The following is a 21772-nucleotide window of genomic DNA, read 5'->3' as shown; positions in this document are numbered from 1 at the left end:
TTCTTGGTTATTTTAGGTTAAGGTATGGACTCAGATTCGCAAAGGGCAGTAGAAGAAGAAGTAGTGTCGATTCGACCGGGAGTGATATTGAAAATCGGGAGATCCTATCGCACTCAGCAAGAGGTGCCTGCATAACCCCAACAGCCTTGTTTGAGCAGATGACCTGATCCTTTCGGCAGATGACTAGGTTATTCCACCACTGCCTCAAAGCAGAAATCACCTCTAGGAAAAATTAGGAAATATGGAGTCAGAGATTTCAATGGTAGAAAGGAAGACGATTCTTCAATGGCTGAGTATTGGTTAGAAAGGATCAAAGAGTCCTCACAGAGCTCCATTGCACACCGTAACAGAGTTTGGAGTGTGCGCTTCATTGTTACAAGAAGTCGCATATCGGTGGTGGGATGTTGCAACCAAGAAAGTGCCACCACCGACGTGAATTTGGGAATTCTTTTGATAGAGTTTAGAAAGAAATATATTAGCTGTGTTCATGAAGAGGAAATGTAAGAGGAGTGGTGATCAAAGAAAAGAGGAAATTTGGACAATCTAGTAATAAGAGGTCGAGGGAACAATTAAGTCGACATCCGATCAAAGTAGGAGATCCGCACTGTGCCTATACCTGCAAGAGATCAAACTAAACACTAGTAGTGAGTGCGCCAGACTAGCAAGAAAATGTGGCCATTGTAACAAGTGGCATAAAGGTGAATGTAGGGGATTGACTGAGCTGTTATAGATGCGGGCCATTGACCATCGTCAAAGATTGTCCTAAGAGGAATTTACCACGACCCAAACAGAGGTCGTGGAAGCACCAAATACAACAAGAATAACCACTTCCGAATGTCACCCAAGCCGGAGAGGAGCAAGAAGCCCCAAATGTGAATTTGAGGTAAAGTATCCTTCCCTTCTGATATGCCTAAGTGTATAATGATAGATACGAAAAAAGACTAAATAGTACCATATATATAAAAGAAGTAGACAGAGGGATCAATAGAAAGGTAAAGGAATTATCTTAGATACCTACACCTGGTAAATTTCGAGGACGAAATTTAAATTAGAGGGGATGTAACATCCTCCTGGTAGCACTCAAGATACTTCATCGTCTTGGACCTGTCGGTCCCATACCTAGAACGTCTGGAAAAATATTCAAATCAAAGTGAGAGACCATAATTAACTCAAATATTAATAAGAAAAATTTAGTAAAAATTTTAGAAATAAAATACAACCAAGTCAAATGAGCCGGTGCCTGCCGATGGGTAACTGTGAGGGAAGTTGCGGTTCTCGCAACTAGGAGCCCTAGACCCGGGGGAAAAATTATAAAATAATTTTTGGGACTCCAGAGAAGGGTTATTGAGGTCCCTATGGCATTAGAATGCCAAGAAAATACATAGAAAAACTTTTCAATCGGTACAGACAATTTTGACCCGTTAAGCCAAACGGAGGGCATTTTGGTCATTTCGCCTTCAGAGGTGATTTTTGGCCGACTTGTCCAGTTAAGTAAATAATTATAATGATCTAAAATATGAATAAATATTGCTAAAAATTGAATTGAAAATGAGTAGAAAAAAGAAGAAAAGAAAATGAAGGAAAATGCTTAATTATGACATATGATGATGTCATTAAAAATACACCTCCAATAACAATTTGACAAACCAATAAAAAGAGATAAAAATGACTTAAAATGAGATAAAAAAACAAAGGAAACTAGCAGTTTCCTTCTTCATACGGGCTGGAATAAGAGAGAAAGAGAGAGAAAAGGAAAAGAAAGAAAGAAAGGAAGAAGGAGAAGGAGATGAACAGTAGCAGAAAAAGGGGTTCAACAGGGCAGCATGTTTCTCTTCCGTCCAGGTGAGTTTGGCTCAACATCTATGGCTGATTTTTGGATATGTTTGAGGTGTGTATGTGTGGAAGTTATGGTTAAAATTTGGTGATTGTTCAACGGTTGGATTTGGAGAAATATATTGTTGAACACAGGCTGTCTGTAGGTTGAATTCTGAATTTTAGCTACTGAAATTTGAGAAAAATAAATAGTTAGGATGCTTATAAAATTATGAAATTTGGTAAAAATGATATTTGGGATGTTGAGGCTGCTGGGTTAAAATTTGGTGAATTTTAGACTTGTGGTTTATGAGATATAAATTGTTTTGCATGAGCTGTCTGAGTAAGACTGATTTCTGCAACAATTCAGATTTTGAAGGGTTGAATGAATGTTTTGATATCTCATGATATAGTGATTATTTGATGCTAAAATTTTTACTGATATTTTATAGGGATGTCTTGAATATATGGTTAAAATTTGGGATTTATCTAACGGTTAGATCATTATATATAAATTTGAATGCACAAGCTGCCAGATTGGGTATTAATGGGTGGTTGTGGATTTAAGATTTATGATAGGAGTTTAGTCCAATTTAAGGGGAAATGCTGTTGAATTTTTATTGGATATTTAATTTAGGAAAGTGAAGTTATAATTGATTATGATTATTATGATTCTAGGGGAAATCTTGAAGAATAACAAGCTCAAGGTTGGTTTCAAAAAGGTTAGTGCCTAATTCCACTTATATCTCTATTATTCTATGTTAATGACTTAAAATAAGTATGAATTTGTGAACCAAATGAATAAAAGCTAAGTGTATGTAGCCCATGGATTTCGACTGCCTTAAGGAAGGAGTAGGATTGAGTGTTTTTGATGGACTTGAAGTGAACTAAAGATTAGGTTTAAAGTATGTGAATATAAGGATAATGAACTAGTAGTTAATTAAGGTTTGTGGTGAAAACTCATAATGGGAACTAGGGTTTTGGAGAGTGAAATTTGGTTTTGGCTTATGAAGTGATAAGTGAACATTATAAGGGTCAATTAGTGACCATTTGAGGTATGTTGACCATAAATTGGACTGAAAAATAGTATAGCCAAGTGAATGTGTAGGCTGCCTTGTTAGTGCAGTAGAGGGACTGAAAATTTAGTCCACTTGCACAGCCATAACTTTGGCTGTGTAGGTCCAATTGATGTTTGGCCAATTGGACATGAAACTAGGCTTATAATGGCACATTTTTGCTGAAGAAACCATGCCCAAAAGACCAAAGCAAGTGGACCAAAACTTGGCCCCAATCCGGACACCCTGCAACAGCCCCTGTAGAAATGACCAAATGAACAGTAACTGTTCATTTGGCCATAACTCACTGTAGATTTGGTCAATTGACCTGAAATTTTTACAGCAATAAGTTAATACATAGACAAACAACTTTCATGAAGAAACCTACCCCAAATTATGACCATAACCTAATCAAATCATTGAGCAAAGTGAAGTTTACTGTACTGAGATTTCCAGAATTTTCATTTGAGCAGCAATGTTTGGAGGACTATAACTCTCTCTAGAAAACTTGGATTTAGGCGATTCTTGAACCGATGGAAACCTAAGGCATAGTAGAACATTTCATATGAAGAAAGTTAGACCAAATTATGAACTTAACTTGATCAAATTACTGACCAAAGTTGGACCAAAAATCTGTCAGACCCAAAATCTCAGCATGAATAGTGCACGTGAACAGTAAACTTATTTTGGCCATAACTTGAGCTACAAAACTCCAAATGGAGTGATTCAAAAAATGAAATTCAACTAGACAAAATAAGGAACAACTTTCATGTTTACCATTTCCTCAAATTCCCACTGTAAAAATATCAAATGGAACAATAAAAATGAAGCACCAAATCTGAAAATTTTGTTCAAATAGCATTAAGCTTAGAAATGGTATTGGCAACCAATACCAACAAGTTTTAAATACAAAATGTGGTATGTTTGGGGTGTTAAAACCAATACACCTATTTTCTATCCAAAAGTCAACATTTTTGTTGACCATTGAGGTGAATAGTGTCACCAAAACCAAAAATTGGCAATTTTGCCAAAATGACCTAAGCTTTGAGAAAGTGAGCAAAGCCAACAAGTTTTGAATACAAAAATGTGATATGTTGGGAGTATTAAAACCAATGTACCTATTGTTTATGCAAAAGTCAACATTTTAGTTGACTAATGAAGTGAATAGTGACATGAAAACTTGAAATAAGCTTGGAAATGGATTTGGTAATTGATTCCAACAAGTTTTAAATGCAAAATGTGGTACATCGGGAGTGTTAAAATCAATGTACTTATTGTCTATGCAAAAGTCAACATTTTTGTTGACCAATGGGGTGAATAGTAATCAAAATGATTAGTGAATTAAGATGAAGACCTAGAACCAATTCTAAGCTTAAATGCTTAGAATTGTATGACAAATATGGACTATGCATCCTAATCAAAATTGTTAAAAAGAAATTTAGGCCATAAATTTGAAATCCATGAAATATTCATGGATTACTTGAAACATGAAAAATAAGTCACCTAATTGATGTGAATAGATAGATCACAATTGAAATTCATAAAATATTAGAAACTCAACTTGAAATATAAAATTTGTAATTACATAAGTAGATTCTTGAATGTATAAATGAGAAAGGAAAATGTTTTGAATACAATGGTACATGTGAACAATTGTTTAGAATTGCGATCAATATGAATAACATAATGAATGGATAAATAAACCATATTAATGTATGAATGAGACATTAGTTCTCATTATTGTAAAGAGGAGAAGTATTTTGAGTACAATGGTATAAAAGAATAATTGATGTGAATTGTGATCATATAAATGATCAAATGAATGTATGAATTATGATTGAAATTTATCATGAAAAAAATGAAGTCATAAAGCACAATATATTAACATTTTAAAATATCAAATGCCCTAGTATACCTAACAAGATTGGTTTGGATAGTTTGGCATGCCAATAGGGTATTGTGTTAGCAAGATCGCGAAAGGCTTTATGCTCGTATTCATGGCTTTATGCCCGTATTCATGGCTTTTATGCCCGATTATGTGTTATCATGGCTTTTAGCCATACCGATCGTGCATACATGGTTGACGCTCAAGGCCCCATGGTATGACGGCCCGAGGCACCACGGTGTCCAAAGTACAACGACTGCTATCCACCAAATGCCTAGTATAGGTTACTTGGGCACCAATTAAAGTATTATTCAATTCAGCTAAGTTAAGTTAAGTATAATGAAAATCCAAAGATAATTAAATTAAGTATTGAATGAATAAGCAAAAGAGATTAGCAAAAGAAACATAACAAAAATATAAATTGCAGAACTGCATGACTTGAAATACAATACGATAGAATAAATTATATACCCGCTAGTATTATCAAAAGTTATAAACTAAGCACTTCCAAAGAGGAACAAACTAGTATATAAGATCGTTGATACCGGAAATACCATACCAAATTAAATTGATTCTTGAGTATCCGAATTATCATTTATTTCTTTCTTTACTTGTATATATTATTTCGTTATATTATTGCACCACTAAGCAGAAATGCTTAGCGCGATGGAATTGCTTCCTCGCGCAGTAATCAAGGTAAAACCAGAGACTGTCGATCGAGATTTTGGAGTCCAGATCTGCGTATGTCGTAAGAGTTCAAGATTGTCACCTCCTCAAAGAATGCATGTAGATAGGGCTCATTTTATACATGTTATGTATATTGTTCATTCCTAGCACATTGTAAATTATTTGTATATCTTGTACAAAATAAACTCATGTAATTAACCTATGAATTATGGAAGCTATTCAAAGTAAGTATTTTAGTATGTGAATTGAATTTAAGTTATAATGAGATTATACTTGTGAATATTGAGATATTGAAAATCTAATGAGATTTCAGAAACTGGATAATCGTATTGAGATACATTATGTTTGAAAATTTTGAGACTATTAAGTTTGAGAAATTGAGTATATATTGAAATTGTCATTGGCGTGTTCAATAATCATAGTCCAAATTACAGCCGACACTTTGTCGGATTATCGTTAAAATTTTTGAAATTTCCAATTTAGTTAGATTTTGACACTTAGTAAAAATAGCCTAAATCTTCAATAAAGTTTTTGAATAAATAAATCAATAACTGTAATGAAATCAGATAAAATAGAGTGCTCTGGCACACTGAGTGGCATAACTTGCTCGGCTACACTGTAGTCGGGTAAGGGGTGTCACAGGGGAAGAATTGTAACATCCTCACTTTAGCTAGTCCGCATACCATCGCTGCTGGTGACTGTCGGTCCGGACAGCTAGAACGTTCGGAAAAATATTTTAACTAAAGTGAGAAACCATAATTAACTCAAATATTAATAAGAAAAATTTAGGAAAAATTTTAGAAATAAAATACAACCAAGTTAAACGAGCCGGTGCCCTAGCGATGGGTAACCCAGAGGGAAGATGCGGTTCTCGCAACTAGGAGCCCTAGACACAGGTAAAAATTCATAAAATAATTTTTGGGACTCCAGAGAAGGGTCATTGAGGTTCCTATGGCATTAGAATGCCAAGAAAATATTTAGAAAAATTTTTCAATCGGTACAGACAATTTTGACCCGTTAAGCCAAACGGAGGGCATTTTGGTCATTTCGCCTTCAGAGGCGATTTTTGGCCGACTTGTCCAGTTAAGTAAATAATTATTATGACACAAAATGTGAATAAACATTACTAAAAATTAAATTGAAAATGAGTAGAGATGAAAAGAAAAGAAAATGAAAGAAAATACCTAATAATGACATCATATGATGTCATTAAAAACCTATCCACCAATCACAATTTGTTAAACTCATTAAAAGAGATAAAAGTGACCAAAAATTTGAAAAAACAATCTGCATCTTCAACCTTTGGGCAGCCTAAAAAACGTTGAGAGAGAGAGAGAGAGAAGAGGTTCCACCATTAAAGCTCCCTTAAGCTTCATTTCCCACTTCAAACCACCTCAAAACCTTGTCCTCCCTTCACTAAAAATTTCCCTTACCACTAGAGCAAGACTTGGGCAGCAATTAGAAGAAGAGAAAGTGGAAGAAAGTGAGGTGTGAACAAGCTTAGAAAATCACCAAAGAGGTTAGTGCCATAACCTTTGCTTTTACATCTTTCTAATCATGAATTTGAGCTAAGTTAAGTTAAAAATTTGACAAAAATTGAATTAATGAAGCATGGTTATATTCCATGAAGTTTTGGTAGCCTTGACATGAGTTAGGGCTAGGAGAAATCTTTGGTTTAAAGTGACATATTGCTGCCCCTCTTATAAATTATATGATTAGTATAGCAAATTAGGAGTGAGATGCATGAATTGGAGGCTTGGTCAATTAGGGTTAGGGTTTTGGAGAGAAACTTGGACCTTGTTTAGGTAATGGTGAATGAACATTTTAATGGTCAATTAGTGACCATTTGAGGCAAGTTAATTATAATTTGAAGTGAGCTAATGCATGGCAAAGTGAAATGTGCAGGCTGCCTAGAGACAGCAGCAATGAGGCTGTGATTCCAGCCCACTTAGACAGCCATAACTTTGGCTGTGTAGGTTCAATTGGTATTTGGCCAATTGGAAATGAAACTAGACTTATAATGGCACATTTTTTCTGAAGAAACCATGCCCAAAAGACCAAAGCAAGAGGACCAAAAGTTGGCCCCAATCCGGATACCCTGCAAACTGATTCTGCAGAATGACCAAATGAACAGTAACTGTTCATTTGGCCATAACTCACTGTAGATATGGTCAATTGACCTGAAATTTTTACAGCAACAAGATAAGACATAGAAAAACAACTTTCATGAAGAAACCTACCCCAAATTATGGCCATAACTCATCCAACAAGGCAGTGGTAGTCACTGTTCATGGTACTGTAGATTTGGTAAATTCTGCAGAATTGAAATCTGGCCAGCTGTGGTTTTTGGACCATATCTAGAGCTACAAAACTCCAAATGGGGTGATTCAAAAAAGGAAATTCAACTAGACAAAATAAGGAACAACTTTTATGTTTACCATTTCCTCAAATTCCACTGTAACAGGACCCAATGGAACAGTAAATTTGGGTCACAAAAACTGAAAATTCTGCCCTCTTGGTTTTAGATTTGGAAATGGATTTTGTGGTTAATTCCAACAAGTTTTAAATGTAAAATGTGGTACATTGGGAGTGCTAAAACCAATATACCTATTTTCTATCCAAAAGTCAACATTTTTGTTGACCAATGAGGTAAATAGTGACACCAAAACTTGAAATTCAAAATTTGAAATTAGAAATGCATCTAGGGGACTTTAAATTGCAATTGACAATTAATACTAGCAAATGTAAAACTCAAAATGTGGGATCTTGGTGTAATTAGAATTAATATATCCACTAAGTATGAAAAAGTCAATATTTTGGTTGACTAGTAAGGTGAATAGTAATCAAAATGATTAGTACATTAAGATGAAAACCTAGAACCAATTCTAAGCTTAAATGCTTAGAATTGTATAACAAATGTAGACTATGCATCCTAGTCAAAATTGTTAAAAAGAAATTAAGGCCATAAATTAGAAATCCATGAAATATTCATGGATTACTTGAAACATGAAAAATAAGTCACCTAATTGATGTGAATAGATAGTTAGGGCTTATATGCCCATCACAAATGAAATTCGTAAAATATTAATAACTCAACTTGAAATATAAAATTTGTAATTACATAAGTAGATTCTTGAATGTATAAATGAGAAAAGGGAAAATGTTCTGAATACAATGGTACGTGTGAACCATTGTTTAGAATTGTGATCAATATGAATAACATAATGAATGAATAAATGAACCATATTAATGTATGAATGAGACATTAGTTCTCATTATTGTAGAGAGGAGAAGTATTTTGAGTACAATGGTATAAAAGGATAATTGATGTGAATTGTGATCATATAAATGATCAAATGAATTTATGAATTACAATTGAAATTTATCATGAAATAATGAAGTCATAAAACACAATATATTAATATTTAATGATATTATGTGCCCTTGTATTGCCTAGACATGTGTGTCAGATTGGATAGTTTGGCATGCCAATAGGGTATTATTTTAACAGTACTGCGAAAGGCTTTATGCCTGTATTCATGGCTTTTATGCCCGTGTTCATGGCTTTTATGCCCGATTATGTGTTATTACGGCTTTATAGCCATACTGACTGCATACGTGGTTGACGCTCAAGGCCCCATGGTATGACGCCCGAGGCACCACTGTCCAGTACAACGACTGCTATCCAGCTTTAGTCAAGATGTCATATGTTACTTGGGCAGTGAAATTTATGGAAATAAGTTAAGAATACTAGCAATTAAAAATATTAGAAATTAAATAAAATAAATGAGTAGGATGACCTAAAATAAATTAGAATAGTTATTTATTAGAAAGAATCGAAATGAACTGTACAGATATTAAAAATTACTTATTATTAGATAACTGAGACAACCTGGCAAGTATAGAGAAAATGCTAAAAGATTAGCAAAGAAAATTATAACATAAATGAATATTGCAAATGTGACTTATATAATAATATAAGCATAATTTTATTATTTTTAGATCATTTTTCTTTGTACATTATTACGGTACATTGGCGAAATAAACACTGTCAAAGAAGACTAAATTAGGATAAAACATATTAAATTTTAGAAACCGCATGTGAAGTATAAATAAATCTTAATTATTTGAATTATGTTTTATTTTTATTTTTATTTGTATATTATTTCCTTGTTATATTATTGCACCACTAAGCAGCAATGCTTAGCGCGATGGAATTGTTTCCTTCGCGCAAGTACTGAAGCTAGAAGCCAATGGACGTTTGACTGGGAATTTTGGGAGTTTTGATCTGCAGAGTGTCAAAGTTTGTCACCTCCTCAGCAATGCATGTAGATAGGGCCCATATAGATCATATTTTATATTTTGTATAAAATGCTTAGATATTGTATTTTAATGTATATTATGAACAGATAATTAATAGGAATGCGATGTAAATTAATTAATTAGCTTTTTCATATGTAATTAATTTATATATCATGTAAATTATGAAATTTTGTAATTATTTTGTAAATTATGTAAATTAAGGAAATTTGAAAATTCTGCTTATGTAATTTGAGAATGTTTACATATGAATTGAGTATGAATGGAAATGATTGTGAAATTGAAATGTATGGATAAGATTTTATTTTAGAAATATTGTTGAATTGAATTTCAAACAGGTGAATATTGAAATACACCAAACGATAATAAAATAGGGGAAACTCCGTTAGTTTCTCCATCGAAAAATAATCTATATTAAATATAACAAGAACAAAATTTTTAAAGAAATAAAGTAAGATAAGTTAGGTGTCATAAAGACCAAATGTAGCACACTTTGTTCGCCACACCGTAGTCGGGCAAGGGGTGTTACACCAGCCTCCTACTACGCTGAAGGATCTATTCGCAGTCCTGCTCCTGCAGGTTCACAATGGCAGAGGAAGAGGCACCGCTTCCGCACTGGCACAGCTTGGTCACCAACAAGAAGGAAATGCTTCAGCCAGAGTCTATACAATGAGACAGCGAGAAGAGGCTAAGACTTTTGATGTGGTAGCTGGTACATTCTCTATCTCTGATCAAGATATATTTGTGTTGTTTGGTCTAGGTTCAACCCATTCATATGTTAGTGCTAGCATAGTCAGTTCACTTGCTGTTACATGTGTGCAAATGGGTTTTGAAGTACTAGTAACTAGTCCGTTAGGATAAGAGGTCCCGGTCAACAGTATTTATAGAGACTGTCCTTTGGTGATCCAAGGACATGTTTTCCTATCAGACTTGATTGAAATGCCCTTCAGAGAGTATGATATCATCTTGGCATGGATTGGTTAGCCAGGCATCATGCCATGATTGATTATAGACTGAAGACAATCACTTTTGGTCTCCCTCTGTACGGTGATGTAGTAATACATGGGGAGAGGCATTTACTGCCATCAAACATCATTTCGACTGCACTAGCCAGAACGATGATCAGAAAGGGGTGTGAAGCATACTTGGCACATGTGATAGACACCCAAGTGGGGAGTCTAGCACTAAGGGACATCCCTACTGTATGTGACTTTCCGGATGTGTTTCCTGATGAATTGCCAGGATTACCTCCAGAAAGAGAGTGCAGTTTGAGATTGATGTTATGCCTGGTGTGGACCCAATCTCCATAACGCCATATAGAATGACACCTACAGAATTGAAAGAGTTGAAAGTGCAGTTGCAAGAGATGCTTGACAAGGGCTTTATCTGCCCTAGTTTGTCACCTTGGAGAGTGCCAGTGTTGTTTGTAAAGAAGAAAGATGGCACTCTCTGGTTATGCATTGACTATCAACAGTTAAATAAGGTGACAATAAAGAATAGATATCCATTGCCCCGTATTGATGACTTGTTTGATCAGTTAAGGGGTGCAGCTGTGTTCTCCAAAATTGACCTGAGATCAAGTTATTATCAGTTAAAAGTACAATAGCAGAGTATTTCTAAAACTGCATTCAGAACCCTCTATGGCTATTATGAGTTCTTAGTCATGCCATTCGGGTTAACTAATGCTCCAGTTGCTTTTATGGATCTGATGAACACTATCTTCAGACCATACCTCGACCAGTTTGTTGTGGTATTCATTGATGATATATTGGTCTATTGGAGGATTGCATAAGAGAATGATAGACACCTGTGGATTGTAATACAGACTTTGAGGGATGAACAACTATATTCCAAATTGTCGAAGTATTTATTTTAGCTGAAGGAAATATATTTCTTAGGGCATGTTGTATTAGAAGAGGCATCAAGGTAGATCCAAGTAAGATTGAAGCTGTCCTTAATAGGAGGCCACCTAGAAATATCATAGAGATTTGCGCTGGTTTAGCTGGATACTACCGTCGATTTGTGAAAGGATTCTCCATGTTGGCATCTCCATTGACTAAGCTACTTAGGAAAGATATAAAATTTCAGTGGACGGATAAATGCCAACAGAGTTTTGATGAATTGAAGAAATGTTTGACTGAGGCTCCAGTCCTGACTTTACCTACTCCGGGTAAAGAATACACAGTTTATAGTGATGCTTCTCATAATGGGTTAGGCTGTGTATTGATACAAGATCGAAATGTCATTGCCTTTGCATCACGCCAGCTAAAACCACATGAGAGGAATTATTCGAAACATGATTTGGAGCTTGCAGCTATAGTGTTTGCTCGTAAGATCTGGAGACACTATTTGTATGGGGAGAAGTGTTACATCTATACAGATCATAAGAGTTTGAAGTATTTGGGCACTCAGAAGGAGTTGAATTTGAGACAGAGGAGATGGCTAGAATTGTCTGATAGACTATCAGTCAGGAAAAGCTAATGTTGTGGCTGACGCCTTAAGTCGCAAGACTATGGAAAGTCTATGGGTTACTCCTTTATCTATGGTACATGAGTTAAGATCATTACATGCTAGCTTAGAGATTAATGATGAGGGGCAGACAGCAGTTGCATGGCATGTACAAATTGTTGATTGATCGATCGTAATGGTCGCCGTAATGATGAAAGGTATAAGAAGTCATGGAAGAAGTCCGACAGTGCAAGAAACCAGAATTCTCAATAAGAGATGATGGTCTACTACTACACCAGGGCAGAATGTGTGTTCCTAATGATGTTGATTTGAGGCAGATCATTTTGAAGGAAGCACATGAGTCTCCTTTTGCCATGCACCCTGGTGGCACAAAAATGTATAGAGGGCTAAAAGAGCATTACTGGTGGATGGGTATGAAAAGAGATTTGGCAGAGTTTGTTTCTAAATGCCTAACTTATCAGCAAGTGAAGGCAGAGCATCAAGTACCCGCTGGGTTATTACATCCACTACCAGTACTATAATGGAAATGGGAGAGAATAACGATGGATTTTGTGATGGGACTTCCAAGGACCCAGAAGAGTCATGATGCAATATGGGTCATTGTTGACAGACTGACCAAGTCTGCCCATTTTCTGCAGTTTGGATGGACTATAGTTTAGAACGATTGGCCAAGTTGTACATTGATGAGATTGTGAGACTACATGGAGTGCCAGTATCAATCGTATCAGACAGAGAACCTAGGTTCACTTCTAGATTCTGGGGTAGTCTTTAAAGAGCCCTAGGAACTAGATTGAACTTCAGTACTGCATTCCACCCACAGACAGATGGCCAATTTGAGAGGGCAATTTAGATCTTGGAGGACATGCTACGGGCTTGTGTGATTGAGTTTGAGGGCAGTTGGGACACACACTTGCCTTTGATTGAGTTTGCTTATAACAACAGCTATCAATCAAGCATTGGGATGCCTCCATATAAAGCGTTGTATGACAGAAAATGTAGAACCCCATTGTGTTGGGATGACATGGGTGAAAGAAAGATGATTGGACCCGAAATTGTACAGCAAACTGAGGAGTAGATCAGGGCGATCAGAGATCGACTTAAGACTGCATCAGACCGTTAGAAGTCCTACATTGATTTGAAAAGAAGGGATATTGAGTATGCAGTGGGTGAGAAAGTATTCATCAAGGTTTCTCCTTGGAAGAGAATTATGAGATTCGGCAGGAAGGGGAAACTAAGTCCTCGTTTCATTGGGCTATATGAGGTTCTGGAAAGAGTGGGTCCTTTGGCATATCATTTGGCACTACGTCCAGAGTTGGAGAAGATACATAATGTCTTCCATGTGTCTATGTTGAGGAGCTATCAATCAGACCCATCTCATGTACTACCAGTAGAGGAAATTGAAGTAAATCCAGACCTCACATATGAAGAAGAACCCATAGAGATTCTGGCTATTGAGGTGAAGCAGCTACGGAACAAGCAGATACCATTGGTGAAAGTGCTGTGGAACCATCATTCAGGCCAGGAAGCTACTTGGGAACGAGAAGAGGACATGAGGAGACAACACCCACAGCTGTTCAGAGATTGATACTAGGTAAAATTTTGAGACAAAATTTATTTAAGGGGGGGAGAATTGTAACACTCCTATTTGTATAGCCTGGTATATTTCACTATTCCGGTGACCGGAGTCGGTCAGGACAATTAAGGGGATTAGAACCACACTTAAGACAACTAGATAAGCCATAAACATGAATAATTAGTAATTGTCAATTAGTTAAGTATAAATAAGAAAAACAGAACATAAGAAGTTAAACGAGCCGAGAGTCACAGCGATGGGTGACCTTCTCGAGAACGACTGCGAAGTCGATTTAAACTCAAATTTCGAACTGTAAAATGTGATGTCGTGGTCCTTAGGACTATTATGAGCATAGTGGAAAAGAGAAAATCATGAAAAAGAACTGTTAAGCCAGTCAAATAATTAGGTCAGGGAGCCAGAAGAAATATTAAATTATTTGCAAACCGGGTTGAACCGGCGAGGGATAATTTGGTCAATTGATCCCGAGAGCTGACTCCTGACCTAACTGTCAAATAAAATTGAAGAAAAGAAAATTTCGGAGTCGGGAATTAAATTAAAGAACTAATAGAAAAATAAAAAAAAGAAGAGAAAATGAAAAAGTTAAGGAAGATGACATCATGCATGATGCCATAAATCCTATAATTAATAAATTTGATTAAATGGATTTTTTGGTCTTCTATAAGACAAAAGACAAAAGACATAAAAAAAAAAAAGAAACAAAGTCATCTTCCTCATTATCCTTGCCGCCCCACCTCTCTCTCCATTCTTACTCACCTTGTTCCACCATTGTTAAGAGAAAGAAAGCTTTAATTTCCCTACTTTCTTCCATAAATTCACAAAGTCCCAATACAAAAAATTCTCTTTACATGTTGAGGAAGCATTAGAGAGTAAAAAGAAGAAGAAAGAATTGAAGAAAGGAAAGCCTAGAAACCCTCTAAGCAAAGGTTAGTCTTCTAACTTCCAATTATCCAATCCAATGCATGTTTAGTTATTTAAATGAGCTTAGAAACTAAAGAAATGAAATAAAAACACTTGTGGAGGACTAAACTGAAATTTCGGTTAGCATGATGGGGAGTGTGATTTGCATGGTTTGATGGATTTGAATGAGTATATGAACCTCAATTAGTTAAGTGATTATAGTTAAAAGCATTGAATTGGTTAAATGCAACAATTAGCGTGAATTAGGATTTTGAACATTAGGGTTTAGAGACAAAAATGTGAGAAACTTGTAAATGATATCTTTGACCTAGTTTAAGGAAAGAAATGGTCAATTGTGACCTAATGAGGTGTGTTAGGAGTGTTTGAATCAAAAGCAAATTCGGATTAAATGTGGTCATGCTACTAGCAGCATCAATAAGTTACCTTTGAAGGACCAAAAATGAAAATTTACAAGTCCAATTGGTATGAGACCAATTGGGAATGAAAATAGACACTAAATGACACAATTTTCATTGAGGAAGCATGCCCAAAAAGTGACCAAAACCTAGTGAACAAATTGACCAAACTCGAAAAATCTCTGTCTGCCCTGTACAAAATGACCAAATGAACAGGGTTTGTTCATTTAGCCATAACTTGAGCTAGGCAGGTCTAAATGACCTGAAATTTGACAATTGGATAGTTGAGATATAGACCTAAAACTTTCATGAAGAATATAAACCCAAATTATGCCATTAACTAAGTCATTTGGCCACCCAAAGTTGGTGACCTAAAACTGCCAGAACCAAAAATTCCCAGAATTCTGGGTTGAGTCCAATCCGGCAGCCATGGTTCAAATGGCTATAACTTGAGCTACAAAACTCCAATTGGAGTGATTCAAAAAGGAGAATAAACGTAAGACAATAGGGAACATTTTCTATGAAGAAAGTTTTTCCAAATTCTAACAGTAAAATGACCAATAGAATAGTGCAACCTTAGACACCAAAACTGAAAATTATCAAATTTGCTTAAAAGACTTAGAATTTGAATAAACAACCAAAACCAACAAATTTAGTGACCAAAATGTGGTATGTGGGTGAAGTTGGAATTCTCATACCTATTAAGCCTTAGAAAGTCAACAATTTGACTTGAATAGTGTAGTGAATATTAACCCCGAAACTGTCACACCCTACCCCTCTGTAAGGCATGACATGATCCCGTAGTATACCTAATGAATTATCAACTCCGTCTACTGATAACCCATTAAATACACTACAAGGGATTTTAAAAACTTTTCTTACTTCTTTCACAGTGGTGAGCACTATTTACAGGTGTTAAAAACTTTTGTGAACTGAAGTGATAGAACTAACACATTTGACTTATTTGGAATTTCTGTAAATATTTTGGCAGAGTGCCATCTGTATTTTGGATAAAACTGTTCTTCAGAAAACCTGTAAAAAAGCACTTCAATAATTTTTCCAAATCTCAGCTCCAACATTTTTCTCAACACAACACATTTCTCAACTCAAATCCACAGTGATTTTTCAAAGACTGAGATAAAAGAAATATAATACAATTTTTACAAGCCAAAATAACTCATAATTATTTTGCAACTTCAATGTACAAATTTTATTTACAACTGCTCAAAACCAACAACAATATGTACATACAGTGAACATACATTACATTACAAAATACAAAATATTGGTATACTCATTATACCCGGTAGTCTCTCGCTGGAGTTACTAGCAAACTTAGTCTCACAGACTGTCTGTCTGCCTACCGCGATAAAGAATAAAGCTATCACGAGACAATGTCTCACAGTGCACAACATTAACTAAATACAAATTTAAATCACAATTCATAATTCAAATAAATAGTGGATACTTAAAACCATAGTTAAATTCAACACAATCACATAAGGAATTTAACACAATATCACAATAAATCTCAATAATCAAAACATAGTTAAATTCAAAGACAAGAAATGTCAATAAGAATTTAAACTTCATTTCACAAATTATCAAATCGCATAACAACACAATTTAGTCGAATAAGTTAAGAATACAGTGTTGCCAATTCATTCACAACTTAAGCCATGACACAAATTTCCGATCAATGCCGCGTTGTACACCACGACAAAGCAATCACAACCCCACTAATCGAAATCAATGAGGAAGGGAGCTAGCTATATAATGAGTACTCATCCGATCACCTCAACTGGTAAACCAGAGAGGAAGAAAAATAAACGATCACGACTCCATAATTGGAGAAGGAAAATAAACGATCACAAGCCCATAAATGGAGAAGGAATGATATGATACTGTCATGCTAAGTGTGAACATAAAATCAATTCCAAACATTTTATTCAAATGATTCGTGAGAATCCAATAAATTTCCAAAGTTATAATTTCATTCACAAAATGGCAACACAATTCATAATTATCTTTAATTTCCACAAAAACCATTTACAGTGCTTTTCAATCAATAGTATCCATCAAATCATTTACAATGCTTTTCAAGCAATAAATATCCATTCAAACCCATTTCCACAATTTAAAACAATAATGTACAAATAGTCATAATTCATTTCAATTGAAAAATTCAAAAGAAATACTATTGTGTACAAACACAATTTAAATCAATAACATACAATTAATCATATGAAATCTTATTCAGAGTAAAATCAGTTGAAAACTAGTTGTGCACAAACCTCTGATAATTGTCTCTTGGTCTGGACTCAGTGTTTCCTTCCCTTTTCCTGAGTCTTTGGTAACTGAGAAACACAATTTGAAGTGTTTCAGTACTAAATTAAATTGTCTCTAACGATAATGTTCGATAATTAATTCACTGAATACCTTTATTTGCTTAATCAACCCATATATCGACCCTCGATGCGTTTTAGGTAAATTTGGTTTTAGTGTCATTAATATTTCACATTCGATAGGGTTTTAGGTTGGTACGCTTTACCAAACTCATTTCCTTGTTTAGTGCATTTTAATGCAACTTGTCGATTCCGGATACTAGTTTGACCTAGCCTGACTACCTATTTTCCTAGATTTTCGGGTTTCGGTCAAAACTACTAACTTGTAGATCTATGTCTTGCGGAACGCGGGGCAAAATTTTAGGTCAATCCGAGTTATGTAGACCACGTTATGGTCATTTTACTGTTGCTGGTCAAATGGCATCAAATTTGGTCAATTTTAGGTCAATTTGGTCAACTTTGGTTCGGCCAGTTTTTGGACCCGAACTTGTGCAAGCTGTTTGACTTGCTTATGGTCATTTCTGGGCTTTGGTGTCTTCATAAGACTTGTAGGTATGGGTCTTAACTATTCATGGTTAAAATTTCAGGTCAATTGGACCTGTTTTGAGTGAGTTATGGCCTAAACACTAACTGCTGCCCAATTGGTCAGTTTTTAGGTTTCAATTGCACTTAATCCGAATTGGTCATTTTTCATGCCATCTTGCAAGCAGAATTTTGGTATGCTTTCTCAATGAAAGTTGGCACATTTTGTGCCTAGTTTCACCTCCAATTAGTCTCATACCAATTGAGGTTACACATTTAAATTTATTGACTAAAATGCATACTGCCCTTAACTACCTTACTTAAACATACATCAATTACACACTTACATTACTATATGTCCACTTCCCTTACCAATTCTGTTTTGGTTCATTACCAAAACCATATTCCACTTTACATTAACATCACTTTGGGTAGATTACAAACATCCTTAATACACCAATTAAAACTCACATTTACAAAGTCTAAGTACAATCACATATACACCTAAACCTTACTAGTTCTTACATACACTTTACACAATCAATCTATATACATATCCATCAACCTTAATGTCAATATTTCTGCCAAAACCTTCATGAACACATACATTTATCCAAGAATCCCAAGGCTGCCGAAAAGCTTCCTCAACACCAAAGTGTCCTACAATTCATCAATTTCCATTCCAAGTGCAAAATCACCATATACATATGGAATAATTTACTAGGACATTAAATCACCATAACCAACATAATTTCTCATCAAATATATGCACAAATATTTCATCAAATACATAACTCCATGGCTGTCCAAAATGGACATCTCAATAACTCTTCAAACTTGAAAATTTTCTTCACAAAACCAACACCCATAACATGAACACAAAGTTTAACAAAGCAATCTTCCAAAATACAAACTTACCTTATGGTTGGAACTTGCCAAACCTTGACTAAACTTCTTGATTTTGGTATCAAGCTCTTCCTTATAATGTGTAGACAATCTTTAATGAAGGAACCTAAGTGATTGGAGTTGAAATGGAGGAGTGGATCAAGCTTGAAGGCCAAACGGCAATGGAGGTCTTTTGGTTCTTCAATTCGGCAAGGTTTGGTGATTTGGAGAAGATGAAGTTTCTGGTGGTGTAATGGAAGTACACCTGCCCCACTTTGTTTTTATTTTATTCCCTTAATGGCCCACTCACTCAATTAATCATATAATATGTTAAATTCCCACTTATTCCACATTAAACCCTTAATTTTTGTTATTTACTTTAGGTACCACAAAATTAATTTTTCATTTTATTTTATAAGTGTAATATTATTTATTTTTAATGGAAATTTAGGTCAAAAGACAATTTGGGGTGTCAAATGACCATAATGCCCTGCTCGTTGCATTCCCGATTTTTCTGAACACCGGTTTTGTCTGCTTTTTCGATTTCTCACTTTTCTTTATACTAATTATTTAATTTTTCTTTGATCTTACTAATGATATTTATTCTTCATTAATGGTCTATTTAAGTCCTAAAAATGTTTTCCAGGGTTCCTCGCAGTCCAGGGCCAGTCAACGGTCCACGCCGTGACTTCCCGGTGTGGTCACCCATCGCTAGGGTTCTCGGCTCGCTTAACTTGGTTACATTTCTTTGCTATTATTTTTCCTTTGTTTTTCTTGTATTTTCTTTTCTTTTATTTCATTATTTAATGTCTCCTCACTCATATCGAAGTGTAGTTCTAGGCATCCTAGCTGTCCGGACAACACTGGTCACCGGAACAGTAGAACGCATACCGAACTTAAGGGTGTTACAGAAACACAAAATTTCAAGAACGTCGAGTTTAGCACGTTAGAGCTAGGTAAAAGTGAAGTTAAATTTATTTTTGGATTTATGCTAAGTTATGGTACTGAAACACTGTAAAATTGTGTGTTTCAGTTGAAAAGAATACCGAGAAAGAACCCGAGGAACCGAGATAAGGCCAAGAGGTGACTCGCTTGAGGTTTATGCACAACATCACTATGCTTTAAAATTCATTGATAAAGTGAATGAAATATGTATTTTACTTTTGCTTTGAATTGTTGAAAGTTTATTTGTGACATTATTTATGATGTTTTGATTTAAATTGTGAAAGTTATTGTGTATATTTGAAATAGAAATGTTTAGCAAATTGCTAAGATAAGTTTTAAAACCACAGTGTCATGACCATATATTTGAACAGCTCACTAGCATGACTAGTGGGGGTAATTAGTTTCGAATTTTGATTCCTTCTCTGGAGAAGTGTTGAGGTGTGCCAGTAGAAGAGGATTTGAATGGATATCCATATATTTCAGCTAGCTAGCCTTGTGATGTGACTTCTCCTTAGCCTCTGGTTATTGAGATTATATTTGTTTCGAATGGCATGATCTAACTGTGGGTTTTATGAAATGTGTTTGATACTTCGAAATGAAATTGTTTGGAATAAAATCTCATAATTCATGTTTTGTGTTTAACTCGCATGCTTAGTTCAATTTTTGAATAAATGTGATTTAAATTCTGAATAAAGATTATTTTAGTATGTTGTGCACCACTGAGTCCTAATACTCAGCGATAGCTATTATTGTTGTCGCAAATTTAGAGACTAGAGGAGCAGCAAAGTGAGCTGCTGAGGATTATCGAGCGACTCATCCTGAAGTTATATCGGGTATATTTTATATCCTGATTGTAGAAATGTATTTTGATATATGTAATGTACATATATGTATGGACATGTAAATTCGATCTTGAGCAGTTTGTACAGAGTTTGTATAAAGTTGTAATAAAATTTAGTTTAGATTTTCCCAATGTAGACTTTAGTATGATGTATATATAGATTGTTGTCTTTAATGAATGGAAATATTTATTTTAATTTGAATGAAATTAATAGATATTATTTTAATGATTATTGAATTTTGGAATTTGGGAAATATTGACTGTTGAATTTTGAGATTTGAGAAATTGGTTGAGATTAATTGTGAAATTGAAGTAGTTGTTGAGAAAAATTATTGGAAGTGTTTTTTTCGTATTTGAGGAACTGCTTTCTCAAAATACAAACGGAACTCTCACAAAATTTTTATAAAATTTGAAAAAAAATAAAATGGGCCAAAAATTTCAATTAGCCTTCAACTTTAATTAAATGTTTTGATACCAATTAGAAAATGCTCACCACTTATCAAAAGTAAGAAAATTGTTTTAAAATCCCTTGTAGGATACTTAATGAGTTATCGGTAGGTGAAGTTCGATAGTTCATTAGGTATTCTACGGGATCATGTTATGCCTTACAGAGGGATAAGGTGTGACATGTTTTAGGTCCCTTAGGCAAATCCCATATCGGCAAAGCATGGAGATGGTCTTGGGTTCAAAAAGTAATAATATATAAAATGGGGAAATTAATCACTAGAGGCGCCTTTTAGTGGAATGGCATGGAGAGTTGGAAGAACTCTAGGATTAAGCGTGCTCGCTTGAGAGAAATCCTAGGATGGGTGACCTCCTGGGAAGTTCTCCATTCCACCTATGGGACAAAACTGTGAGGCCTACGGCCAAAGTGGATAATTCCTCTAGTGGTTGGTTCCCGATCGTTACAACCATAATCAAAATAAGTTTAAGATATTAGTGGATTTGAAAGAAATAAGATATAGGGAAGTTTAATCTATTGGGATGTATTGTAATAACTATGCAATATTCTTGATGTTTGTACTGTAAGCTGCATATTACAGTACTGACTTGGGATTTATTGTGTAGAGCTACGTACTACCCAATAGTACACAAGGAT

The sequence above is a fragment of the Hevea brasiliensis genome, chromosome 3, assembly GCF_030052815.1.
Source record: "Hevea brasiliensis isolate MT/VB/25A 57/8 chromosome 3, ASM3005281v1, whole genome shotgun sequence".
NCBI classification, from domain to species: domain Eukaryota; kingdom Viridiplantae; phylum Streptophyta; class Magnoliopsida; order Malpighiales; family Euphorbiaceae; genus Hevea; species Hevea brasiliensis.
The sequence above is the reverse complement of the archived record's forward strand: the minus strand, read 5'-3'. Positions refer to the sequence as shown.